Raw genomic sequence first — 16,176 nt, forward strand, 5'->3', positions numbered from 1 at the left:
GAGATTGGCATTTGAATCCATAGGTGGAGTGAAGAAGATCTCCCTCACCACTGTGGGTGGGCGTCCTCCAGTCCGAGGGTCTGAATAAAACAAAATGGCAGAGGCAAGGTGAATGTGCTCTCTGCTCGAGCTGGGACATCCACCTGCTCCTGTCCTTGGACGTCAGCACGTCTGGCTCTTGGGCCTTCAGACTCAGGCCAGTGCTGATGCTACTGCGCTCCTGCTTCTCGGGCCCTTGGGTGCAGACTGGAGCTCTGCCACCGGCTTTCCTGGGCCTCCAGCTTGCCGACGGCAGACCACGGGACTGTACGGTCTCCACAAGCGCATGAACCAGGCCCTCATACTAAATCTCTCTCTTTTTGTTTAATGTTTTATTTTTTGAGAGAGAGACAGAGCATGAGCGGGGGAGGGGCAGAGAGAAAGGGACACACAAAATCCGAAGCAGGCTCCAGGCTCCGAGCTGTCAGCACAGAGCCCGACGCGGGGCTCGAACTCACAGACCGCGAGATCATGACCTGAGCTGAAGTCGGACATTCCACCAACTGAGCCACCCAGGTGCCCCAGAACATGCAATTCTTGATCTCGGGGTTGTGAGTTTGAGCTCTATGTTGGGTGTAGAGATTACTTAAAAATAAATAAATAGGGGCACCAGGGTGGCTCAGTCGGTTGAGCATCCTACTCGGTTTCAGCTCAGGTCATGATCCCGGGATCGTGGGTTCAAGCCCCAAGTTGGGCTCAGCACTGAGCATGGAGCCTGCTTGGGATTCTCTCTCTTTCCTTCTGCCCCTCTCCCTGGCACGCGCACGCTCCCTCTCTCTCTCAAATAAAAAAATTAATTAAATACATAAACTTTTTTTAAAAAAAGAAATATTCCCTTTTCAGAAAATCACGCCAGGTATTTGACCCACCAGAACAACTGCCCTGTAAGTACCTACATTTTACCATCACATTCAGGGCTTCTGTTTACAGCTAAAAGCCAGAGGTACTTAAACATTGAAGTCCTCCCTAGTGTAGTGATGCTTAAACATTTACAGACCGAAATACATTTTATTTGATTCTCAATTGCTTTCTTTTTATTTCTCCTTTCTATTACAATCAAAGCCGTACATTTGTTGTTCATTTGTGTCTCTGGATTGGCTATAATATCTGTGAATTTCATTGCAGGATGGTGAAAAGGGCATCCTCAATATTTTATAAAGGAAGTGGGGGCTCTGACAGATTAGGAACCTCTGACCTGGGTGAGTTCCCTCCTCATGGGTCTGACCTGTCTCCCAAACTCCTCTCGTCACTCTCCACCACCGCCAGCACCAAGGGGAAGATGGGGACCTGTGGGACCTGTGGGGGCGGGCGCCCTCTGTAGGCCGTCAGCCCCTCTCCCCAGGAAACAGGCACAAAGGAAGCCCCGAATTAGATGATCCAGTCAAAGACAGAGCCATCTGGAGGGATCCTTATCTTGCCACGTCTGTTTCCAGAACTCCATCTAGATTCACCGCCACTGATTCTGAGCCCTCCCACCATCCTGGGCACCTGGGTAGAGGGGTAGGGAAGTGCCGGGGGTGGGGGCAGGGGTGGAACGTACCCTCTCCCCCTTCCTTGGGGGCCTAAAGGGAGTCAGAGCCTAGAAGCAAACCTCTCTCAGCCTGGTCCCCTTTATGGGGACACCTTCCAGGTTTCATTTGACCACTCCATCCTCAAGGCGGTCACCTCTTGCAAGCCTTCCCTGGATACTTCAGCCAGCGATGCCGGGCCCAGGTGGGAAATCTCCTGGGCAGAGGCGGAGAGGCCCAATTCACAGAGCTTACAGCATCGGCGTATCCACCGGGGGCATGAGTATGTCTGAACAACTAGGAAGATGCCTCAGGCCTAGGCGGCAGGGTTATCAGGTGACCTATAGGATGCCTGGGTCATTTAGACTTCAGAATAACGACAAGTAATGTGTTTAGTGTAAGTATGTCCCATGTACATGTTTGAACATACTTTTACCAAAAAAAAGTATAAGTTGCTCGTCTGGAATTAAAATTTAACTGGGCATTCTGCACAAACCCCAAAGACACCGTGGGAAGGTGGACCTGGAGAATGTCACTATAATATAAGCATGCCAGGCCTGAGGCGTGAGCCTGTCAGTGAAAGGGGGTGGGTCAGGGGCAGTCCATGTAGACCCAGACTTTAGTCCTGAGTCTGGACCCAGCGGTTCTAAATTCGAGTGACACTCCAGGGTCCCCTGGTGATCAGATTCCCAGAACTGCAACCCCCACCCCCTCCAGATTCTGGTACATTCGGTGTAGTCTGGAGTCTCACACACCCCTTACTGGGTCTGTTGCCAATTTTATCATCGGTCCAAGTGAAGGCCTGGGCATGGGCTTGGCGGAGCGGGGAGCAGGCAAGGGATTCCCTCCAAGGTAGGTGGGCTCAGATTCCCAGTGGCTGCACCGGCTGGAGCCTGACTTATCTTCTTGGACGGAAGCTTCCTGGACTTATCTTCCTGCCTGCCCTCCCAGTGGCCTCCTGCCTCCCTGTGGAGAGGAAGGTTCGAGCATGAATAACACTGTTCAGATGAAGAAACTGAGGAACAAGACAGGGCTGGGACTAAAACCAAGCTGACGGAAGGACTAGGCTCCAGAAGGATCCCTCCCAGCTCCAGCCTGGGTCTCCTCACTTCCCCACCAAGGGCTCCCAGGCATGGCAACCCTTCGTTCATATTTCCCAGCCTGGCCGGGTGCAGTTTCAGTCTGTGTGCTGAAATAATCTTTTTTATTTTTATTTTTTTAACATTTCTTTATTTTTGAGAGAGTGTGCGTATGCATGAACTGGAGAGAGGCTGAGAGAGAGGGAGACAGAGGATCTGAAGCGGGCTCTGCACTGACAGCAGAGAGCCCGATGCAGCACTCAAACTCACAGACCGTGAGATCATGACCTGGGCTGAAGTCAGACACTCAACTGATTAAGCCACCCAGGCGACCCTAAATTTAAATAATCTTAAAAGCATCAAAGAGCTAGCAAGGTATCAAGAAATCGCCTGGTCAGCGAGTCCAGCATCGGGAGGCATTTCTGCCACAGAGGAGTCTGCTGATCTGGAAGAAGCGGCCAGGAAGTGGGGTAAAGCCCCTGAGAGCCAGGAGGGGGTCAAGGAACAGAACTTAGGGCAGAGAACTGGGAACTAGACCCCATGCAGGACTGGGAAATCCAAAGGATTGCACTCTTAGAGTAAAGGCGACCCAGAAGCAAACGGGCCCTTGCAAGTTCTATACGCTGGCTTTGAATTCCCCGGGGGAACCCGCAAAGTCTTAAGCCTGAACACCTAACTACCATGATCCAAGGTTGCTAGTGCCCCAGATGCCTGAAGGAATCCCAGCTGAAGGCAGATGACATCACTTTAGGCATCAAGTAATTTCCAAAGGTAATGTTCTAAAGAAATGTTCAACCTATAATCAAAGATAACCAGGCACCAAAACTTGGGGAAATTTATAAATAAACAATAGATAGATAACAGATAGATAGATAGGTAACCAGGCACACAGGTGACAACATAGTCACAGACCAGCTGAAACAAAAGACATCAAAAACAAATCCTTGAAATATGGAGTGATGAGATCCCAGTGTAAAACAAATGTGCATGTTTTGTTCATACATGGAGTCCCACAGTATATACTCGTATGTTCCCAAGGGGGAAGAGCTGGCCTCCTGCCTGTCCTGTCCCCTCCATGCTCACTCTGACCCCCCAGGTGGCCATGGGAAGTCTTGAATGCACTTTCCCTCCTACCTTTCTGCCTTTGTTCCTGCTTTTCAGGAACTCGGTCTGGAGCTCCCAGACCCTACTGGAGCCCCCTGGGGTAGATGGCATCTCCTACAGGAAGCCTTCCTCACTCCCTCCAGTGAGAACGCATCTCATTCTCCGCTTTGACCTTCCTCTCTTGGAACCCTTTTATCCCTCTGCCTTGTATTTTGGGCCATTGCATTCCTGCTTTTCTCCTCCACTGGACCAAGAATTCATTGGGGCCCGGGCCAGGAGTGATACCTGCTGTTTTCCCCTTAAATTTCCTCTGCTCAGGTGATTGGCACTTGGGAGCACGATCACAGAGGGACAGGAGACAGGGTTGCTTATGTTCTTTAGCACACTTGTCAATGTCCTGACGCTGTCATCTTGACCTGGGTTCTAAAGGCCAAGGGAACCCTCGGGGTACCCCACCTCTGCCCAAGCCCTCCCACAGGCAGACACATGAAGACTTATCACACCAGTGTTTACATTTTTGATGTGCCCGAACGCACCCGGGAGATCTTGCTCCTCGGCAGCTGTGGAAAGTCGGCATCATTAGCCCTGATGGGCGAGAAACTGAGGCTTAGGGAGCGGTTCCCAAGCCTGGCTGCACTTTGGAATCATCGGGGGAGCTTTTAAAAATTAAACCCGAATCTCTGGGGGTGGAACCCAGGGGACGGTAGTTTTTAAAGCACTCCAGGTGATTTTAATAAATAATCAAGACTGAGAACCACTGGACAAGCCCAAGGGCCCAGGGCCAGTGGGGAGCAGAGCCAACTCTAAAATTCCAGATCTTGAGGTAATGTTCTTTTTTTTTTTTTTCAACGTTTATTTATTTTTGGGACAGAGAGAGACAGAGCATGAACGGGGGAGGGGCAGAGAGAGAGGGAGACACAGAATCGGAAACAGGCTCCAGGCTCCGAGCCATCAGCCCAGAGCCTGACGCGGGGCTCGAACTCCCGGACCGCGAGATCGTGACCTGGCTGAAGTCGGACGCTTAACTGACTGTGCCACCCAGGCGCCCCTACTCTTTCTTTATCCCAAGAGAACTGAGGAGGATCCAGGCACACTTGCTATTTAGGGTCCCCCAAGCTGGAAGGCAGTGCTGGAAACGTGGGCTCTACATGACAGCAGGCTTCCGTGAAGCCAGCTTCTTCCCTCCTTGTCCTTCCCTGACTCCAGAACTCGGGCCCAGATAACCAAAGCCCAGGGGACAACGGGTGACTCAGACGCTTCCTGTTTTCTTGGCCACAACGAGAGGGGGATGGAAACAACCGGGCTGGGGTTCATGGCCTAAGAGAGGGGCCTGGAGAGAGGAGGAGGCTAGAGCTGAGGGGCCAGTCTGCCTTGAGAGGCAGGAGAAGTGAGCCGGACAGAGCCACAAGGGGTAGTTACTGGACTCAGTGGGTGCAAATGAGGGTGGTTTGTTCGATAACCAGGTCAGTAAAGGGAGGAAGGATTTGGGGCCAGCTTTTCTCGAAATGTATGGATTTTCTGGGTCCTGAGGGGCTGCGGGAGAGACCTACGGTTCCATGTGCATGTTTGGTTCCGTGTGCATGTTGGACAATAACCCTGAGAGGTAGGCAGGGAAGGTACCATCGTTACCTGATTGCTGTTGGAAACATTGATCAACAGGAAGACTAAGAAAGGTGCTGGCCAGGGCCATGTGGAAATGGCGACGTGGACGCTCCTGATGACCCAACTTGGTCCCCCTTTCCTTGGAGGACAGCAATTTGGGGATGTTGATGAAAAATTTTACATGTCTTAATCTGGACCTTCATCATCTCCCTGATGGAGTCACCCTCTGGAAATAATCTTACATTCAGAACAGGCTTGTGGGACAGGAAAATATTCACTAAAGTGAATTTTATATTAATAAATTTTATATTAATGAGAAGTTAAACAGCCCAGACATCCAGCAATAGGAAAATGTAGACTGTAGAATGGGTACTAGTTACCTATTTCTGAGTAACAAATTACCGTTAAATTTAGTGGCTTAACTAACAGACATTTATTATCTCTGGGTTTCTTTGGCTCAAGAATCCAGGCATGGCTTGGCTGGGAGCCTCTGGGTCAAGGTGTCTCAGGAGGAGGTAGTCATCTCAAAGCTTGACTAGAAGAGGATCCACTTCCAAGTTCACTCACATGGCTGTTGGCACTCAGGTCCTTGTTGGCTCTTAAGACATCAGCCCCTCCATAGGACAGCTCACAATATGGCGGCTGGCTTCCCTTAGAGCAAGTGAGCGACCCAGAAGGCACAGTCCTCTGTAACGTGATCTTGGAAGTGACCTCCTGTCATTTCTGCTGTATTCTATTTATTAGAAATGAGTCTCAGGGCACCTGGGTGGCTCAGTCGGTTAAGTGTCCAACTCTTGGTTTCAGCTCAGGTCACGATCTCACAGTTCATGGGTTCAAGTCCCGCTTCAGGCTCTGTGCTGACAGTGTGGTGTCTGCTTGGGATTCTCTCTCTCCCCGCCCCTCCCACGTCTCTAAATAAATAAACAAACAAACAAACAAACTTAAAAAAAAAAGAATGAATCTCTAGGTCTAGTCCAATTTCAAGGAGAGAGGGTTACACTGGCATGTGAATTCCAGGAGATAGGGACTGTAGGGAAGGGAAAAGTTTTCCTCGACCCTCAGTGTCCTTGACTGGGTCTGAATATTAAACCGACAAAGATTAACAGAAGAAAAGCATATAAATTTATTTAATATAAGTTTTGCGTGACACAGGAGCCTTCCTAAGAAAATGAAAACCAGGAAAAACAGACCTGAGTATTTCTATGCCAAGTCTGATGAAGAGTGGGCAGTCGTGTGAAAATAGGACAGGTCCGAGAACGTGAGGTAGGTGTAGGAAACTGGGGGAAACGTAGCAAGGCCTGTTTGTTCAGATTCTTCTTGGTGTCTCTCTTCAGGGATAGTTGGTAGTCCTTTCTGCCAGGACAGGAAAAGTACCTCTCTCATGAGGGTTTATGACTTGTTTCAGGAGAGAAAGGCAGAGGAAAGGTCAGAGTGACCTTCCTGCTTCTCCTATTTCCTCAGACTCTTTCAGCTTAAAATATTCAATATGCCAAGGTGCCATATTTTGGGCTAGCGTGTCCAGAACCCCATCAAGATCACTGGGTGCCATCTTGGAAGCTGCCTACCACAGAGCATATGTGACATGTTTATGATCTTAAGTGAAATGAAGACAACAGAATTCGAAACCGGATACCCGACGCCAACACATCTGAGTGAGAATACAACAGGGAAAAAGGATGGGAAGAAATTTGTTAAAAACACATTTACAGCTGACCCTTGAACAACATGGGTTTGAACTGCGTGGGTGCACTTTTACACAGCTTTTTTTTTCAGTTAAATATATTGGCAAGTTTTGGGAGGTTTGTGGCAATTTGAGAAAAACTCAGATGAACTGGGTAGCCTAGAAATAACAAAAAAAAAATTAAGAAAAATTAGGTATGTCCTGAATGCATAAAGCAGATGTGGGTGCTCATCCATGATAGAATGCACATGAATCTGTTACGAAGTTAAGATTTATTAAAACTTACACACACAAACATAGATCATACATTATCTTTGCATTTTTTCTTAATTAAAAAAATTTTTTTAATGTTTATTTGTTTTTGAGAGAAAGAGACAGAGCATGAGCAGGAAAAAGGCAGAGAGAGAGGGAGACACAGAATCTGAAGCAGGCTCCAGGATCTGAGCTGTCAGCACAGAACCCGACGTGGGGTTTGAACTCATGAATGGTGAGATCGTGACCTGAGCTAAAGTCGGACGCTTCACCAACTAAGCCACTCAGCCCCTGTCTTTTCACTTTTAACGCCTAGTGTTATTAATACGTGGAATATCTACAGTGCTTTGTATCATGTAAGACAATGTTGATGTGGGTACTGACAGGTGATTCATCTTGTAAACAAATAACATTAATTTACAGTATCAGTAAGTACAGTATAGCACTTAAATGTATTTTCCCTTCTGTATGATTTTCCTAATAACATTTTTTTCCCTCTAGCTTATTTTATTGTAAGAATGGAGTATATATAATACATGTAACATACAAGATACGGGTTGATTGACTATTAATGTTATTGGTAAGGCTTCCAGTCAACAGTAGGCTATTAAGTTTTGATTGAGTCAAAAGTTATAAATGGATATTCAACTGTTGGGGAGTGGGGGGTCAGTGTCCCTAACCCTCACGCTGTTCATGGGTCAGCTTATGCACCAAAAAAACAAATGGGGTCTGCTTGATAAAATACCTTTAGAAGTTAGGTCTCTTATGAAGGACCTGGGTGGCTCAGTTGGTTAAGCGTCGGAATTTGGATAAGGTCATGATCTCACAGATCGTGGGTTCGAGTCCCACATTGGGCTCTGTGCTGACAGCTCAGAGACTGGAGCCTGCTTTGGATTCTGTCTCTCCCTCTATCTTTGCCCCTCCCCCACTCACGCTGTCTCTTTCTCACAAGTAAATAAACATTTAAAAATTTTTTTTAAATGAATAAATTAGGTCTTTTGCTTGAGGTGCCTGGTGGCTCAGTCTATTAAGCATCCAACTCTTGGTTTTGGCTCAGGTCACGATCTCATAGTTTTGTGAGTTCGAGCCCCACATCAGGCTCTGCACTGACCCTACAGAGACTGCTTAGGATTCTCTCTCTCTCTCTCTCTCTCTCTCTCTCTCTCTCTCTCTCTCTGCCCCTCCTCTGCTTGAGCTCTCTCAGTCTCTCTCAAAATTAAGAAATAAACTTAGAAAAATTATTTAAAAAATAAATTAGGTTTTTTGCTTTTCTACACATTTGTTAATTTACGCACCTCCCCCCCCACCCCAATTTTTTATTCTTCAAACTTAAGTAACAAAATTTCTGGCACTGGGGGTGAAGGGGCTGGGGTAGAAGGAGCCTTGTTTCTACCATCTGTCCTTGAGCCTGTCCCAGCAATAAGAATCTATAAATTCCCACACTGGGACAGCCTCAGGGCGGGGGGTATTTCAGGCAAATCCTGACCACCTCTAATCTCATGACATATTCCTGGGTTTACTGGGGCCTGAGGAGCTGGCTTGGGGGGTCATCCTCAGAGCAGATTATTTGGGGAGGATTTGGTGTGGAGGGGGTGGTGAGGAGTGGAGACACAGAAACTGACCCAGAGAGAAAGGGGAGAGCAGCTGGACACAGTGGAAAAATATCTGCCAGTTGGAGTCTCAGACCCTGAGCATGTTGGTCATTTGAGTGCGATTCTTTCAAGCCTCAGTTTCCTCATCCACAGAGTGGTATGAAAATAGGTAATACTGCCCTTCCTCACTCCATAGGCTTACGAGAGATTGATCACACACAGAAATACACTCTATAAACCGGAAAGCCCTGGAGCAGTGATGGTTTCTTCAGGGGTTAGCGAGAGCAAATACACCTCTGTCTTGCCTCTGAGCTCCCCACAGGGGCCAAGCCCTTCCCCAGCCTCCAGCCTCAGGCCTCGTTGGCTCCCTCTTTCTTATTTCTCTCCAGTTACAATGGTTAAATGTTGACACCGAATATGCTTTGGTTAAAAAGAATGAGGTTACCTCTAACGAAGGATGATTTGGTAACATCCATCAAAATCACAATGGACTCAGCAACTCCATTTTCGGAACAGATGTACACACATAGGGATGAAATTACACATACAGGCATCTTCACTGCGGCGTTCTGCATGAGAGCAAAGCACTGTGGGAAAAAACGCCCAACCACAGGAGACTGGTTAGATCAGTTATGGAACATCCATACAATGGAACGCTGTGAAGGCATTAAAACAAATGAGGTGGCTTTGGGTGCATTGATCTCCAACATATGCTAGAAAAAGAAAAAAGCAAGTTGCCTAACAATATTACCTATCTACCTCCACTGACATAAAAAATCAAAACTACCTATATGTACCTAATTTTTATGAAAACACAGAGGAAATGCAGGGAGGGATGTGGGTCGTTGTCCAAAGTGGTCACCTCAGGGAGGGAAGGTGGGAGAAGGGGACAAAGAGAAGGGAACTTACCCCTTTTTGTTTCATTTACTTCAGGGATGGTTACCGTTGCCTTATATACCGTTGTATATTATTATACATGGAATATATCCATGTATTCTCTGTGCAATTTTTTTTTAATTTTTTTTTCAACGTTTATTTATTTTTGGGACAGAGAGAGACAGAGCATGAACGGGGGAGGGGCAGAGAGAGAGGGAGACACAGAATCGGAAACAGGCTCCAGGCTCTGAGCCATCAGCCCAGAGCCTGACGCGGGGCTCGAACTCCCGGACCGCGAGATCGTGACCTGGCTGAAGTCGGACGCTTAACCGACTGCGCCACCCAGGCGCCCCTCTGTGCAATTTTTTTAAGTTTATTTGTTTTGAGAAAGAGAGAGCATGAGCAGGGGCAGAGAGAGAGGGAGAGAGAGACTCCCAAGCAGGCTCCACACTGTCAGCACAGAGTTCAATGCGGGGCTTGAACCCAGGAACTGTGAGATCATGACATGAGCTGAGATCAAGAGTCGGACGCTAAACTGAGCCATTCAGGTGCCCCTGTGTAATTTTTTAAACTTAAAATTTACATATATATATTTTTTACATACAATTTTTATACTATATATACACCTATAAACACACACACATATGACTTAGAATCTTTCACTATCTTTAAAATTTTGGATCCCTGGCTATCGTTTCTGAGACTTCCTGAGATCATCATTGGGCCTCATGGCCCCTTAGGAGGGAGTCATCAGCATGGTTCCTTGAAATCCTCTCTGCAGAAGGACCCAGGCTCCCTCTTCCAAGGTGGCACCTCTTCCCAGTAATGAGGCACTCTATGCAGCCCTGAGGTCGGTCTGACGAGGACACCAGCCCCCACCCCGGGCCTAGCCCCAGCCCGGGGGTGATCCCTTGAGCTTGTTCTCACACCCTCTGTGCAGGGAGGAAGGCAAAAACCAAATGAAACCTTCTTGCATTTACTCCTTAAACAAACAGCATTCAGTCGTGAATAAAAACAGATGAGATTGGAGTCCAGTGAAGAGACTCTAATCAAATAGCCTCCTAAGTAAACATGAGATGGGACCTGTCACGGATGCTCTGGAAGACAGACCCAGACAACGTTCAGAAGAAAGAAAAGTTAGGGAGGCTTTTCTCCCATTTTCGCCGAGAGCCTTCGCCTCTCCCCACCCCGGTCCTCGCCTTTTCCACCCTCCATGAACTGGAACGTGCTTGGCTGGGGTCTTCAGCGGCTGACCTGGGAGTGCTTCTCACCAGCAGAGATGAAGGAGAAAAGGCAAGGCAGGACCCTGGAAGTGGCCAGCAGATGAGCTCGGACCAAAGAGCTCCAGTGGGGAAGCGCTGGCCACCGGGGCAGGCTGATTCCAGGACAGTCGCCATCATCGGTGCTGGTCGCGCTGGCCACCAGACATCCAAGGCCATCCCCTCCCCAACTTCTGTCCGGCAAGGGGCCTGGGCTGCAAGGTCGCTGCTGAGTGGGCTTTTTGGGTTTAGCATTGATGGTTTCACAGCTCGTGCCAGTGTCTGGACCAAGAAAAGCATTCTTGTGTGTGTGTGTGTGTGTGTGTGTGTGTGTGTGTGTGTACAGATGCACACCATACACATAGGTCTGTGCTCTGTGGATAAGGTGTCAACTCATTCCAGATGTATTGGAACAGCCCCAATTTCACATATTTGGACACCACAAACCATTGAAATATCCTGAAGACTCCAACATGATTATTTATGCAGCGCTCCTTTGGTCTTGTTCCAAAAAAAGGATTTGAGAACCAGCTTGTAGAGCTGTATATACTTCAGGATCGAAAAATAACAGGCAGGTCAGGACGCCTGGGTGACTCTGTTGGTTAAGTGTCTGACTCTTGATTTCAGCTCAGGTCACGATCTCACGGTTTGTGAGACTGATCCCCGTATTGGGCTCTGCGCTGACAGCTCGGAACCTGCTTGGGATTCTCTCTCTCCCTCTCCCTCTGCCCCTCCCTGTGCTCGCTCTCTCTCTCTCTCTCTCAAAAGTAAAAAAAAAAAAAAGAAAGAAAAAGTAAAAGAAAGAAAACAAGAGGCAGGGCAATCAGGGGGGACGGAGAGTGAGAAGTCAAGTCCTGGGCACACGCTGGAGAGGGGCCACAGATGGAGACACCATTTCCAAGCGGTCAGAGCCCCCCCGGAAACGAGACATGGATTCCTGCTCTTCAGACCTGCAGGCATTTTCCCCCAAAGCTCTCAGAAGGATGCAGTGTGCCCCAGAGTCAGGAAAGAACAAGCTCATATTCTGTATCTATGTGCTGGTTTGCTTCTCTGTGACTTCTTTTGTCAAATCTCACAGAACAGTGCACCTGAGATGCGTGCATTTCGCTGTCAGCAAATCTCACCTCGAAAAGAAAAGAACCGTCAACAGATCTAGTTACTGACATGCCTGCGAAGTGTTTAGGGGTGCAGGGGACCGGCAGTGGCATGAAACGCATGGAAAAAGATGAACAGCTGGCTGGCGAGAGGAGGGTCATTGGTGCGTGATAAAGCAGGTCCGGGAAAATACAGTCTCGGCGGACATACGGTGGACGTATGGTCCGGACTATGCGACTCTTTCAACTTTCCTGTGTGTTTGACCATTCTTTTTATTTTCTTGTTTCATTTTTTTAAGTTTATTTGTTTATTTGGAGAGAGATACAGAGAGGGCAAGTGGGGGAGGGGCAGGGAGAGAGGGAGACAGAGAATCCCAGGCAGGCTCCACACCGTCAGCACAGAGCCTGGTGCGGGGCTCAAACTCACCAACCGCAAGATCATGACCTGAGCCCAATCCAAAAGCCAGACACTTAACCGACTGAGCCACCCAGGTGCCCTGACTATTTTTATAAGAAGAGGTGGGGCACTCTGAGACACCAAGCGGACTATGGAAGTTACCATCCACACCCGGAAGGCTAAGACCCTACGTTTGTGCACACGGCCAGAGCTGGCAGCAGCCCTCCAAATCCACTGAACCCCTGGGCGCCTTGCCCACGGGCAGTGACAGGGGTTCTAGGATGCAGAGCTCCGCTTCAGCAGGGACAGAGAGGCCCGGCTCCTGGGGGCAGAGCCCACAGCGTGGCGGGATTTGGGCATCCCCCAAACAAAGCTCTCAGATCATGGAAACCCCTCATCAGACCATGAGGGAGCACCTACCCTCGCAGGCCCTATGCCTCACCCAGAGCACCCTGAGAAGTGGGTTTCGGCTGTGACAATATGATGGCATTGATGACAGGGATCATTTACTGGGGACTTTCTCTCTGCCGGGCACTGCAGTAAGCGTTTATACCTATCGTGTCATTTAATGTTTAAATGACCCCAGGGAGTGGGTACATGATTGTCAGCCCCATTTATTAAAAAACTTTTAATGTTTATTTATTTTTGAGAGAGAGAGAGAGAGAGAGAGAGAGAGAGAGAGAGAGAGAGAGAGAGCACAAGCAGGAGAGGAGCAGAGAGAGAGGGAGACACAGAATCTGAAGCAGGCTCCAGGCTCTGAGCTGTCAGCACAAGAGCCTGATACAGGGTTCGAACTCACGAACCGCGAGATCATGACCTGAGCCGAAGTCAGATGCTGAACCGACCGAGCCACCCAGGTGCCTCTTGTCAGCCCCATTTATGCATGAGAAACGGTTCAGAGAAGTTCAGGAACTTGGATGTAACACTCAGCTGGCAGATGCTGAGCTGGAATGCAAAGTTATATTTGACTCCAGACCCTTCGATCCTAACCATTGCCCCTTCCTGCTCCACCTGCCACCCACCCCATCCCTTCCACCCCACCCCCACCCCCTCTCCCAAAGGCCTGTCACAGACAACTTGTCTCTGCTCCATCCTCAGAAGAAAGTCTGACTCAGGGGGCGCCTGGGTGGCTCAATCGGTTGAGCACCCGACTCTTGATTTCGGCTCAGGTCGGGATCTCATGGTTTGTGAGATCGAGCCCCACGTTGGGCTCTGTGATGACAGTGCAGAGCCTGCTTGGGATTCTCTCTCTCCCTCTCTCTCTGCCCCTCCCCCGCCCGCTTGCTTGCTCCCTCTCTTTCAAATTAAATAAATGAACTGAAAGGAAGGAAGGAAGGAAGAAAGAAAGTCTAACTTGGGCCCAGAGTGCTCCTTATAAACCAAGCACCCCACTCCTGTCCTTGTGTTCCTGCTCCCCAGGACGACTCTGCACCCTGGAACAGGCTCCTCTCCCCCAACACTCTCTGGAGACACACACACACACACATACACACACACACCACAACCTCCCGACCAGCTCCTGTGAGGCAGCCCCACTGTCACCCCAGCAAACCCCCTACCTTCCCCCCAGCATCTTCAGTGCTGCTCAAAACCACAACAACCTGAAAACAGCCTATCGCCTCTTTCATGGAACCCCAGAGCTCAGGAAGACCAGACAGCTGGTAGCCAGCCTCCTATTTTTTTACAGAGGAGGAAACAAAGGCCCAGAGGGGGGCAATGGGTAGCCCAATGTCACACAGCATGCAAAGATTAAACTTTGTCTCCTGGGACTTGTCCCCTTAGCTCAAGTCTGGACAAGGCCGAGTTGGGTTGCAGGGCTGGGGGTAGCGGTGGATGGAGCCTAGAGAACCCCCTGGAGCAAAAGAGACTAGCTCCTAGGGCCCCGGGGACCCGGAGAGAGCCGCTCTCATTTTACAGATAGGGAGTCTCAGTCCCAGAGAGAGAAAGCCACCGTCACTGGATCCCACAGCTACTTGGCTACATGGAGACAGGAATCTGTTTTCCTGAATCCTAAGTGACTTTCCCACTCCAGCCCTTCAGGTGGATCTGAAGGGTCCTGAGCCACAGAGCAGGCAGAGCTAAGCCCCTCCCATATCCATACCCAAATACCTGGCACCCACCAGCGTTCCCCGGACTTCTGCCTTTACCAAGTCACTTCCTAAAAGTCACAGGGCTTGGGTTATGTGCTGGGTCCAGCAGGGGCTACTGGAAGAGGGGTCCCCAACTCTGAAGCCCCTTGCAGGGAGGGGAGAGGAGGAGCTACAAGGGCCCAAAACGCCGGTCCCTCAACACACCTGCTCTTCAGCCAGGCCTGGCCCCCCAAGGACTTCAGACCCACCCCCTCCTCAAAGGAAGGGTCTGCCCTCGTTGCTGCAGGCCTCAGGCTGGACCCAAGCAGCCCCTGGACTGAGGGGGAGAAGTAGTAGAAGGGTCAGTCACTCTGCCATGAGACCCAGGTCCTTCCAGCCAGAGCCAGGCTTGGAGCCCGTGGAAAGGAGAACAGGAATGGGACAGTGGAGACAGACGGCCCCAAGCAGCTCCGGCCATGCCAGGTTGACCATCCCCTCCAACACAAACACTGGGCCCCTGGCTCTGCAGGAAGGGGGCATTTTTCAGAGATGACATCAGCTCTTAACGTTTCACGTTTCTTACCTACCTCAGCCCAGAGAGCAGGGTCCCCAGAGCCCCCAGCTTGCTGAGGCAGGCACCAGCCCTGGTGCAAACAGCAGAGCACTGACCTCGGACACCACAGCAGTCCACGCCCAGCAGAGATGGCCGCTCCGGTGGCTGTCCACGCGGCCTGCTCACCCCGAGGACATGGCCCTACCTGGGCACTGCACGACAGATGCAAGAGAAGATACCAAACTCCCAGTTCCCTAAACACACCTCGGGGCCTTCGCTCAGGCTGTTCTCTCTGTCCGTTCCCGTGCCTTCCCTGTTCCATGCCACCTAGCCAACACCTCTGCAGCCTTCTAGTATCATGTCCAATGTCCTCTCTCCTGTGAAGCCAGCCCCCCACCTCCGTGAGCCTCCACAGTGTCCTATCCTTCCATCAGAGCCCTGAGCCCTCAGTACGGTATTTAGAACCACCTCACTTTCCCTCTCCTTCCCGGCCTTTCTCCCCAGACACGGAGCCCGTGGAGGGCACAGGCCAAGTCCTGTGCCACTCAGCCAGAAAGAGATTCATCATCAGCCACAGAGGGCTACGAGGCAGCCAGCTGAGAGAGCCCCACAGAGGCTCAGTTAAAGGCGGGGGAGCTGGAAGTGAACGAGGTGAAGGGAATCACACTGGGGGACCTGGGCAGCCGGGATGGGAAGCCACAGGGGCTGGGCCTCCAGGGTTTTCCAGCAACAGTTCTGGTTGAGTGAGCGAGGGAGTGAAGGTTCCAGACAGAGGAGGAGAGGTAGAAAAACCAACTTCACCTTCTGCCATGAATTCTCTCTGGCAGCAGGGAGAGGTGGACACAGATGCCTGCAAATGCTGATTCCCACCATGCCACCCCCACCGAGAGCTTCGCAGGCGAAAGGTGTGTGGAACCTGGCGCATCAGGCCCAGAAGGGGCCAGAGGGCACGGGTCTCTGCCCCTCTGCCCAGAGAGGGGGCTGACTCGCTGCCCCAGGGCCCAGGGCCAAGCTGCCCCTGCTGCTGACTCAGGCCCCACTGGCCAGCTCAGCATTCCTGCCCTCCCCACT

General features: G+C 50.2%; 1 long non-coding RNA gene across 1 annotated transcript; it reads right to left on the reverse strand.

Moving 5' to 3' along the window:
• Positions 1-5,746: 5,746 nt before the first annotated feature.
• LOC123385884 lies at positions 5,747-9,915 on the reverse strand. Its single transcript, XR_006599084.1, has 2 exons — positions 9,303-9,915; positions 5,747-6,980 (listed from the first exon to the last, which is right to left on the reverse strand). It is a non-coding gene; the product is annotated as an uncharacterized LOC123385884 (long non-coding RNA).
• Positions 9,916-16,176: the final 6,261 nt, after the last annotated feature.

Source organism: Felis catus, chromosome B3, assembly GCF_018350175.1.
Source record: "Felis catus isolate Fca126 chromosome B3, F.catus_Fca126_mat1.0, whole genome shotgun sequence".
NCBI classification, from domain to species: Eukaryota; Metazoa; Chordata; class Mammalia; order Carnivora; family Felidae; genus Felis; species Felis catus.